The sequence below is a fragment of the Protomyctophum bolini genome (assembly GCF_963924005.1).
Source record: "Protomyctophum bolini genome assembly, chromosome: 7".
NCBI classification, from domain to species: domain Eukaryota; kingdom Metazoa; phylum Chordata; class Actinopteri; order Myctophiformes; family Myctophidae; genus Protomyctophum; species Protomyctophum bolini.
The window spans coordinates 45,546,365-45,556,729 of NC_137868.1; positions in this window are offsets into that span (position 1 = coordinate 45,546,365).

The window sequence follows — 10,365 nt, forward strand, 5'->3', positions numbered from 1 at the left end:
CATAATAGCTTTTTCTGAAAACTGTCATTTTCAAACGGACATTTTTAGAATCTGATCTCAGGTCAAAATGGGTTAATCAAAGGTCCCGAGACAGTGAGGCAGACCAGTCAGCAGCTTTCTGTATAGCTCAGCGCTGACATCATGACTGCTGAAATATAGCCACAGTGCAGACAGAACCCTGACTAAAACATCTGGGACAATATTAATGCTCCACACGGGACCGTACCTATGTTCCCTCAGCCCTATGTTCCCTCGGGTCGGCGTCAATATGCCGACGGTCCGATCGACAACCTACCTCAAACCCTCACCCTAACCCTAACCTCCCCCGGGGCAGACACCTAAACCTAACCACCCACCCTCTCCCGACCCCCAGCGCACCTCGGACCAATGCTCCTTCTGAGGGAACATAGGGCTGAGGGAACACAGGGCTGAGGGAACATAGGTATGACCCCCTCCAGACGTCCCAGACTGTTCTCCCTTCTGGCTCCAAAACTATGGAATTAACTTCCCATTGCAATCAGAATGGGAGCGTATACCTATGTTCCCCAGGTGGTTCTATGTTCCCCACCATGCAAAAAAGGTTATTTGTTCTAAGTTCCCACTTAGAATAAACCTAAACCAGAAACCTAACCTAGTAATTTTAGTAATTCTAAGACTAAAAGTATTTTAGCAGCTTAGTCTTAGTGTTACTTTTAGTAGCAATTTCTGATTTAAGCTCAGTCTTTGAACAATCCATTGGACTTTAGGCCTGCCCGGGCAGGCGGGCAGGCCTAGGCTACTTAAAATCTAGTCTTAGCCAACTAAAAATTAACACTGGCATGAAATAAACTAAAACCTAATTGCTCAGACTCAAACATGCTTTGCTCTGTACTTATACAATACAATTGTACAGTACAAAACACTGAAGTCCTTCAACCAGAAACCTAACCTGGGGAACATAGGGATGACCCCAACAGAACTCGCTGATCGACTCACTCCCAATCTACCGGCGTAATAAAGAACTCACTTCTTCAGACTCCACCTTAGCCAGCAAGACCTATAGCATTCTATAGTGTATACTTATATAGTTTCATTGTACAGATATATATATATTTTTTTCATAATATTTGTATTTATTAGGTTTTTCCATGACCATAAACAAAACATAGGACATAAAACAAAAGACAATACAGAACAAAACAGTAAACAAAACAAGCGGTTCAAGCGGTGTGCATTACATTCACCTATTCGCACACCGATCATGGCAGCGGAAACCATGCAAGGCACCAACCAGCACATCAGGAGCAATTAGGGGTTCAGTGGCTTGCTCAAGGACACCTCGACAGCAACTCTGGGGGAGCCCACTGGGTTCCAACTGGCAACCTTGCGGTTACCATCCAGCCACTGAGCCACTGAGCCACCACCACCCCATAATAGTTTTTATGTAAATGACCCAAGGCACTGTGTGTCATACTTTTATTTTGAAAGGGTTTTTTGGTTTGAGTTCAGTGTGTGGCTGAGAGCCTGGTAATTTTCCACTGGGGGTTGCATTGATTAGTTATTGCACTCACCTGGCTGCTCAGGATCAGATCAAGGAAATGTTTGAGGAAGCAGCAGCAACAGTTTCATATCTTAGCACCCAGCTAGAACGGGAACAAGGTATTGTGTTTGTGTTTATTTTCAGTGCAATTACTTTGGAGATGTTTATATTAAGAGAGAAGGTGTCATGTAAACATTGTGATTATTTATAATTTATGTTTGTATGTTGTAAGAGCTCATTTTTTTCTTGTTTATTTTCCTATAGTTCTCACGGTGTCTGTCCAAAAAAGGTGTTTCAACAATGAAAATTAAAACCTTCTGGAAACATCAGTACGCTTCACCATTCTCTGGCTTGGGTTAGCTACATTTTAAGATATCCTTTGGGCGTTTTTGCCTTCATTGATAGGGTATACAGTAATTAGACAGGAAAGGGGGAGAGATATGGCAAAGGCCGACGGGCTCGAGACTCGAACCCCGCGGCACGCCGTCAGGCTGGAAGGTGCCTGGACCGCTCAGCCAGGCCAGGGCCTGAGTATCTTGATAACGGAAAGCACGTAGTGTCATGAATAAATATCATTTATGTATATGCTTATACGGCATGAGAGTGATTGAGAATAGTTATAAGGTTATGTATAGACCTACCTTTTTAACAGAGCATTTGCTTTACCTCTAGGCTTCATGTCCTCATGTTTTAAACGTTTTGTCTCTGTTTCTTAAATCTTTTATAGGCGTGTCGTGGCTTTTTCAATGCAAATGCTCTTGTTGTAGCTCTTTGAGATTTACACAAAGTAAAGTGCATTATAAATAAATATTTTATTATTAGTAGTAGTAGTAGTAGTACATGTACAGTAGTATAAATCGTTGCTGTCAGGAGGAAACCTCATAACTCCATTTTTGAGGTTTTTGATTTTATTTTTTTTGCATAAATCAGTGGTATTGAACACCCTTTACGTCTGTGTGTTGTTTCGAAAATATTGAACCAATGGAAAGTAGTAAAAAATCACACCCGTGTGAACTGAGTGGTGCAACTCCCCCCTGCCTCTCTCTCTCTCTCTCTCTCTCTCTCTCTCTCTCTCTCTCTCTCTCTCTCTCTCTCTCTCTGTAATTAGCAGGCAACAGTGCAACACTATCTCTCTCACTGTTTCTGGCACAACAGCGCCACTTTTGCCCCTACTGGTGCTCTAAACATTGGGACATTATAGTCCCATAGGAACATTGCTGTTCCTCGGAGTGGTTGCACCACTCAAAAAAGCACAACCGCTTAACTCCATTGAACCCTCAAACTGGCTGCTAAAGCAACTAACTCCACCACCTCTCTCCCTCAGTCTGCATGCAAGTCATTATATAAAAATATAAACTTTGATGACGCCGTATTGCTTTGTTTTCAAAATATATAAGGTTTTCTTAATTTCCAGGTTTTATTTTTTTTATTCTTCATATCCTGAAGAATGGAACATTTTAATTTGGAGTTAGGTGCAGGATTCTTCCCGACAGCAGAGATATGTATAGCCCACAGATAGGATGTCAGTTAACCCATTCTGAACGGGAACCCATTTTGGTGTTAGCATCATGTTGTGCTTTAGCTATTGAAAAATAGCAGATCTACAAGCTCATAGCGCGCCACCGAGTGGCGCGCTACGAGCTTGTAGGTCTGCTATTTTTGAAAAATCGAAGAACGACTGACATTTTTAGAATCTGATCTCAGGTCAGAATGGGTTAATCAGACCAGTGTGTGTCCAGTGGAAACCTCGCATGAATCTGATCTCAGGTCAGAATGGGTTAAGCCTCGTGTGTGTGTGTGTGTGTGTGTGTGTGTGTGTGTGTGTGTGTGTGTGTGTTCTATTGTTCAGTTGTTTGTTTACTGATCAGACGGACAAAGAGAGGAACACTGGATGGACCGTGGACGAGACACTCCACGAGTGCGTGTGTGCGTGCGTGCGTGAGTGCGTGTGTGTGTGTGTGCACGCATTCCATAAATAATCTGTTTTTAGCCAATATCTCTGAGTATGTGTAAACGTCATTCCGGCTACAGTATACAACATCAGCGCTATTATAGGCAAGGCAGGTTTATTTATTTATATAGCTCATTTCATAACACAAAAGGCATTGTGTACCATTTCATAGGCTAGCTCTGGTCCATAGCCGCAACGGCATTACACACACACACGCACGCACGCACGCACGCACACACACACACACACACACACACACACTCTCGACCGCCATGTACTGTATAATATATCCAGCTTTCTTGGGGCGCACACACAAGAAACGTAGTATGCAGAGGCTTATATAGTGGCCTAACAATGAGGGTTCTACTTAAAGGGACACTTCACCCTTTTTGCAAAATAAATATATGTTAATGACGTTTAGAAGCTTTAGAACACTTTCCTGGGGGTCTTTATGTGTGTAATATGTGGGTTTTAGATATTTTAGATTGTAGCAGTGGAGCGCAGTGTCTCTGATGTCATGGACACTGGTCTCACTATACCTTCCTGGACTACAATTCCCATCATTCTTTGGTGCACTGCTCCTCCTTGAGAGCTGTCTTAGGTCGCATTCTCACCAGAGAGCTTTGCTGCGATTAAACCGAATCCTGCTGCGCATTTTCAGAAAGTGCGCTTCGTTTGGCAGGTGTGAAGGCTCTTTCGAATCCTAATACGCAACAAAGAACCGCATTTTACTCCGAGCAAAAACGGGGGTTTCGCTTCGCTTCCAATCGCGCTTGACTACGATTCGGTGCAGGTGTGAATGCAATCCGCAGCAAATACAGGAAATGAAGCAAACATATGTGGCGGGTGAGGAGCTGAACACAGTTGGAGACGGAGAAGGCATATTTTACGCAGCGCAAAGATGTCCCGTTACCGTGGATAGACGTGGTCGAATGAGGAGAGTGGAGACTGAAGCCCTGATCGAAATGAGGACGAGTACATTAATCAATTGCTTAAGAAAACACAAACACTGCAGTGCAGTGTAATAGTATTATAGCCTACAGAATATTCTGTCTGTCTGTGCGTGCTGTAAACATGGAGTGCTGTCACTGTGTGGGGACTAGTGGGGAGTAGGAACTTTCATCTCGATAAACTTGTAAACATTTTGCGCTGCTTTCTGTTATATCAGTGCGCTCAGCGCTGTGCCTCCATGCCCAAAAGAACAGTGCGTGGCTGCGTGCGTAGTATAGTGAGAGAGCGAGAGAGGGGGGGGCAGTCCCAGACGGCACGACACATAATGCACGTTATGAGTATAATTTTATCACCATAGATTTATCATTTCACTGTGTAGGCTAGTTTATGAATGTAACACATTGATAAAGGTCCCCCCTGCTGCGTTTCCAATTGCTGCGGATCATGACAGTGTGAAGGCAAACCGTAGCCAATTAAATATGCAAGAATCCCATTTCTCCTCCCATACGCATTCGAGTCTACCGAAGTATTAGGTGAGAATGCGACCTTAGTGATGTAGTCCAGGAAGTATTTTCAGTATTTTCAGACTGGCGTGCCTCGAAAATGCAAAATTGTAACGTTTTATTGTTCAATGCAAAAAAAACAAACACACAATTTAATTGTTTATTATTTGTGTGACAATTTAAATTGTAAACATGTTCTCGACCCCCCCAGGCTCTGTGACAGCCCTATAGGCTACTGTTGGCCGGCACCATTGCTGAAAGTACAGGATTTCTTTTTTTGGGGGAAGGGGGATGTTTATTTAACTGAAAAATGGTTATGTTGTTGTTTTGGTGGTATTTGTATATTGCACATATATATATATATATGTGGAGCAGTTTAGTTTAGTTAGCTGTGGTTGTTGTTTAGTTGTTTAGTTATTTGTGATTCGTTTAGTTGTTATGGTAGCCTACCGTATACATACATACTGTTTAGTGTGTAGGTATGTAACCGGTTAATGGTTGGTATATTTAGTCCCCTGGTGGCCCAGTTGTTGGCCCAGGACGCTTTAAAGACAAAATAGAATTGTTGTCAAAAGCCAGAGTGAATTAATGTCTCTTCAGTGCAGACTTGAAAGAGTTCAATGTAGGAGTCTGGTGGATCTCCAAGGGGAGAGAGCTATAGGTCCGCCTTTTAGCGTGACGGATGGTGAGGAGTTCCATGTCCGAAGCAGTGTTGCCAACTCTCCACTAACGGAAGTAGCTAGTGGCTCCTCGAAAAGTAGCTAAAAGTCGCCAGGGGTGGGATATGCGCGCGCGTAGCGCGCGCCGCCCCTAGCGACTTTCTTGCGTCCCTAGCGACTTTTAGGCGCCCCTAGCAACGAAAATATGTAGCCAGCCCAGAAAAAAAAATGTCATTTATGTGCACTTAGTTTGTATCATCTCTTGCTGTTTTTTTTATATTACAATGAGTTTAAACGAGCAGCGAAATTTCAGAGTTCAGACCACAGCACAGAGTGCCTCTGCAGCTGCTGCGTCGAAAAACCCCTACCCATTAAAAAACAACAAAAAATAAAATCCTCTCCAAGGACCATCACCTTACCGTGGTGGCTGCCTGACACTGTTTTTTTACACTGTTTGGATTTTTATCTCTGGCGCATATCTGGCGCCTGTCAACACGATTTGTCCCCAATTCACTGAGGAAAAAAAGCTAGATTTCTCGCCAGAAGCTTTTCACTAATTCAGTCGCTAGGGGGGTCTGGAAAGAAGCTAAATATGGCGACAAATCCGCTAAGTTGGCAACACTGGTCCGAAGACCCCAGGTTCCGCTCAGGGGTGTGTACAGTCCTTGAGGAGGTCAGTCAAATACTGTGGGGCAAGGGCATGGAGGGTTTGATGTTGTGTGTTCATTTTTAAGCTTAAAAAAAATATATATATATCCTACTATTCTCTGCTCGGAAATTATAAGGGCTTCATAAGGGCTTCACTTTGCCAAATCGGGCTCCTCTCCCAGCTCCCCTCCAGCTCTGCTGTAGTAGAATTTACTGACAAAGTTACTTGAAGTCTCCCAGTTGGTTTAAATGGCTGGTAAAATGTTGTTACACACACGCACACACACACACACACACACACACACACACACACACACACACACACACACACACACACACACACACACACACACGTGCGCATGCACACGCACACACATGCGCATACATACACAAGCTTTGGGGTAATCAGCCAGTCATCTCTCATCAGGCTCTGACTGGAACCGATCGAGCGCTTTGATGCTCAACATCCTGGATGCGCACACACACACACACACACACACACACACACACACACACACCACGCACACTGTGGTCTCCGTGTGAGACATGCAGTTTCATGGGAGGCTCTTGTATTGTTTAGAGGTATACACGTACATTCACAGCTTCATAAAGTGACATTCCACTGTGAAAGCAAAGAAATAAATTAAAGTCTTATTAACCATGCAGCCAACCAAGTATAGAATCTGCCAAAAATCAACTGCTTCTGATATTTAGTCGACTAAAACTAGACTAGACTATAACTGTTACATGTGCCAGTGGAGGCTGTGGAAGAGTGTCAGAGTGTGTGTGTGTGAGTGGTTACTTCCAGGTGTTGCTCATCTGCTGAGTGCTGGATGCCAATCACCAGCCCTTCCTGTGATTGGCTGGGGTTTGCCTACTGTAGCCTACTTAAGGCCAGCAAACACCTGAGGTCTTTGGCAGTACTTTGTCGTAGTCCCCTGCTGCCTTGCCATGTTCTTGTTTTGGGCTCTGTGTATTATTTCTATTTGCCATCTTAAACTTCATTAAGCTTGCTGAGATGCATGTTCTTTTCTGAAGGATAGTATGTCACTGCAGGTAGGTCCATCTATAATGTTTGAACACATGCAGAGCAAGCAGCTCTTATATGTTGATTCAGTGATTGTGTTTTGCTACAGACTGAAGTTTTGTAGTAATTGTGGCGCCAGCTTTTTGTACAACTTTTGTTGCAGGATAAATTAGTGTAGTTTAGATTAGATTACAATTGTAATTTCTATTTTATGTTGGGTAAGTTGGTGTTTACTTAAAGCTATAGGTTAAGATATTTGTGATTGTTTATTGGTTTGCGCCAGGTGCTATTCTTTGTTGTATATAAAGCTAGTGTTAGTCATGTCTAAAATAAATCATGTTTTGAAAACTACATTTTATCTGTAAAATCATGCAAAGTCTAAAGGAACCTAAACAAAGATGGTCATTAATAAACAAACATTTCACTTTCCAAACACTATGTTGCACTCCTTCCTTCCCTATAGACTAAACGATTGTAACACTAACACTTAGGCCTAATAATTTCAGATGACTGGAATATGAAGAATATGGCATCTTTATACCTAAATGTTGGTCATCTTAACATACAAGTTTCTTGCATCGTGACTATGAGTTGTGCGACCTCTCCTACTTTCTCTTGAAATATGACTCTAAAACTGAATTGAAGCACTGAGAAAACTGTTGCGCCTTTCTTCGTCCTTTTTTTCAAACTTGACTACGGTAGCGGTCCTAAGAGTGCTGATATAGCACTGACGAAGGTCTTAGGACCGAAGCGTTTGCTTTTTAATTGCACTTTGAGCACAGAGCACTTTATGAGCATGATAAAATAAAAGGAAAAAAAGATTTACTTCTATTTTCTATACGGTGAGCGAGTCTTTTTCTGTCAAAGTTTCCCTTCTAAAACTGAATTCAAATTTACTCAAAAGACTATATGACTAAAACTAATTCAAAATGTGCTGTCAAAATCAACGCTGCCTGCAACCTCCGCATGCTCACGCGGTTAGCCGTGCCGCTCGTTCCACAAATGCACAATCGTTACAAGCTGTACCTCGTTGTAAAGTTGACTAATAATCAGGATTTCCAACGATATGAAACACAACACCACTCGGTACATATGATTGAAGGGGAGAAATAATCCACCGAAATAACGTTTGCAAACGTTTTGTTAAGGCGTTGTATGAACAGTTTTAATAACATGCTCAGTAAAAGGCCTCAAACAAACAAATAGCAGATATTGCCGTAAGCCAAACCTTTACCCCTCTCCCTGTCTCACACACACACACACACACACACACACACGCACATGCACGGCTCGCGTCACACATTCTTTCATCTCCTCCGCGCCCTGTGCCGGCCTCGCCTCACTCCTGTGGGTCCTGTTACTCCCATTGGCCAACAGCCAGCTTGCCCCTCCCACCTCCTGGCCTATCAGTGGCTCCACGCCGCCGTTCCGACCCGTGGAGGCCACCTATATCGGCTCGCTTATCAGCAGGGCTCATTATGGCTCGTTAGCATGGAGCGTGCTCGCAATGTGTGACGTTAACGAGGGCCCATTAACGAGGGCGGGCACACACACACACACCGACGGTTTCTTCTAGAATGAACACTTCCGTCATTTTGCTTTGGATGTGTTTTCCGTTTGGTGCAGTCGCATCATTTTTGCTCCCACTCGCAGACGCGTTGTCTCCCGCGATGCGATACAATTTGTTCGACTAAATCAACTGTAGATTTAGTAAAACTAGACTAACACTATAAAAGGACAGAGGAGGACAAAAATGTTTAATGTCGAGGACCATTTTGTGTCAGGGACGCCCCTGGCATATATATACACTATATGCAGACTGCCATCTTGCCATTAAGTTAATGGCAGGGAGGTAACTATAAATTCCCGTTGACAGATACATCCAAAGTTCCAAACAGAAAAGTCCTATCTGATTGTATTAAACGACGTCAAACTCACGGACTGGCTGCATACTTAGTTTAAACTATAGTCATTGGTTAGACATGGGTTAAGGTTAGGTTTAGGTGTGCTGCCCCGTGGGAGGTTATAGGTTTAGGGTGAGGGTTTGAGATAGGTTGTAGGACTAATGACTGGTCTCTATAAGTACTGCACCCCAAACTCACCAACATTGCAGCTGTGTGAAACGCTTGAATTACCCTACTTACTTTCTATCTGCAAAGTGTTTGTTTCATAAAAAATCCACCGTGGACATGTCATGAGCTATACTTTCTTGTCAAGAAATTCTGGTCGCAGCCCAACACAAATGATGACCTAATAAGCCGTTATTACAAATAATCTGTTCATAATTTGAAATAATATCATGTGTACATTAGGGTCTAAGAAGAAATCAGATAACAAACCCTAATAAGAATGATTGGATCGTTTTAATGCCTAATGTTATTATTTCTATCTAGCTTACTTTTCCACTATCCTATATAATGTATTATGTATAGCCTAAGGGTTTAATTAGAACGAATGTGTTCTTATTTCTACTATAGACCTACTACTATTATGCTTCATGTGTTCTTATTAGGAACGCATTACAGCTGGTTACTAAATAACTGTACTGTACGTAATTTATCAGGTCCCGACTTCTACCATCGTCATGACATTATACTATAGGCCATAACTACAATTATGCTTCATTAGAAGTAATGTTACGGCTTGTTACTAAATAACTGTACCGTATTCCTAATTTCCTTGCCTGGTCATTCTTTTTCTAAGTGCTGGAGTTTGGAAGTGCTCGTTAGATATCACTCTAACGAGCCCTGCATTCCACCTGTTTTGAATTTGCACATAATGCAGGAGGCTAACCCTAACCCGGGACGCTGCTTTGACGAAAGCAAGTTGGCCGCAGCTGTCTGCATGAAGTCAAATACAATATATTGAATTGTTGTGATCTTGACAACCAATGTACTGTACACACACTGTAAGATTAGAGTGGTTTAACTGATGCTATTTTTTTTACATATTTTATTGGGGCCCCCTGAAAGACCCCTGGGGGTACGTTGGTATGTTAGCGTTTCAGCTGTCGTGATTCATGAATGAACAGAATACAGTAGCAATATGTATGTATGATGTCTGACCTGTGTGTGTGTGTGTGTGTGTGTGTGTGAGTGTGAGTGTGT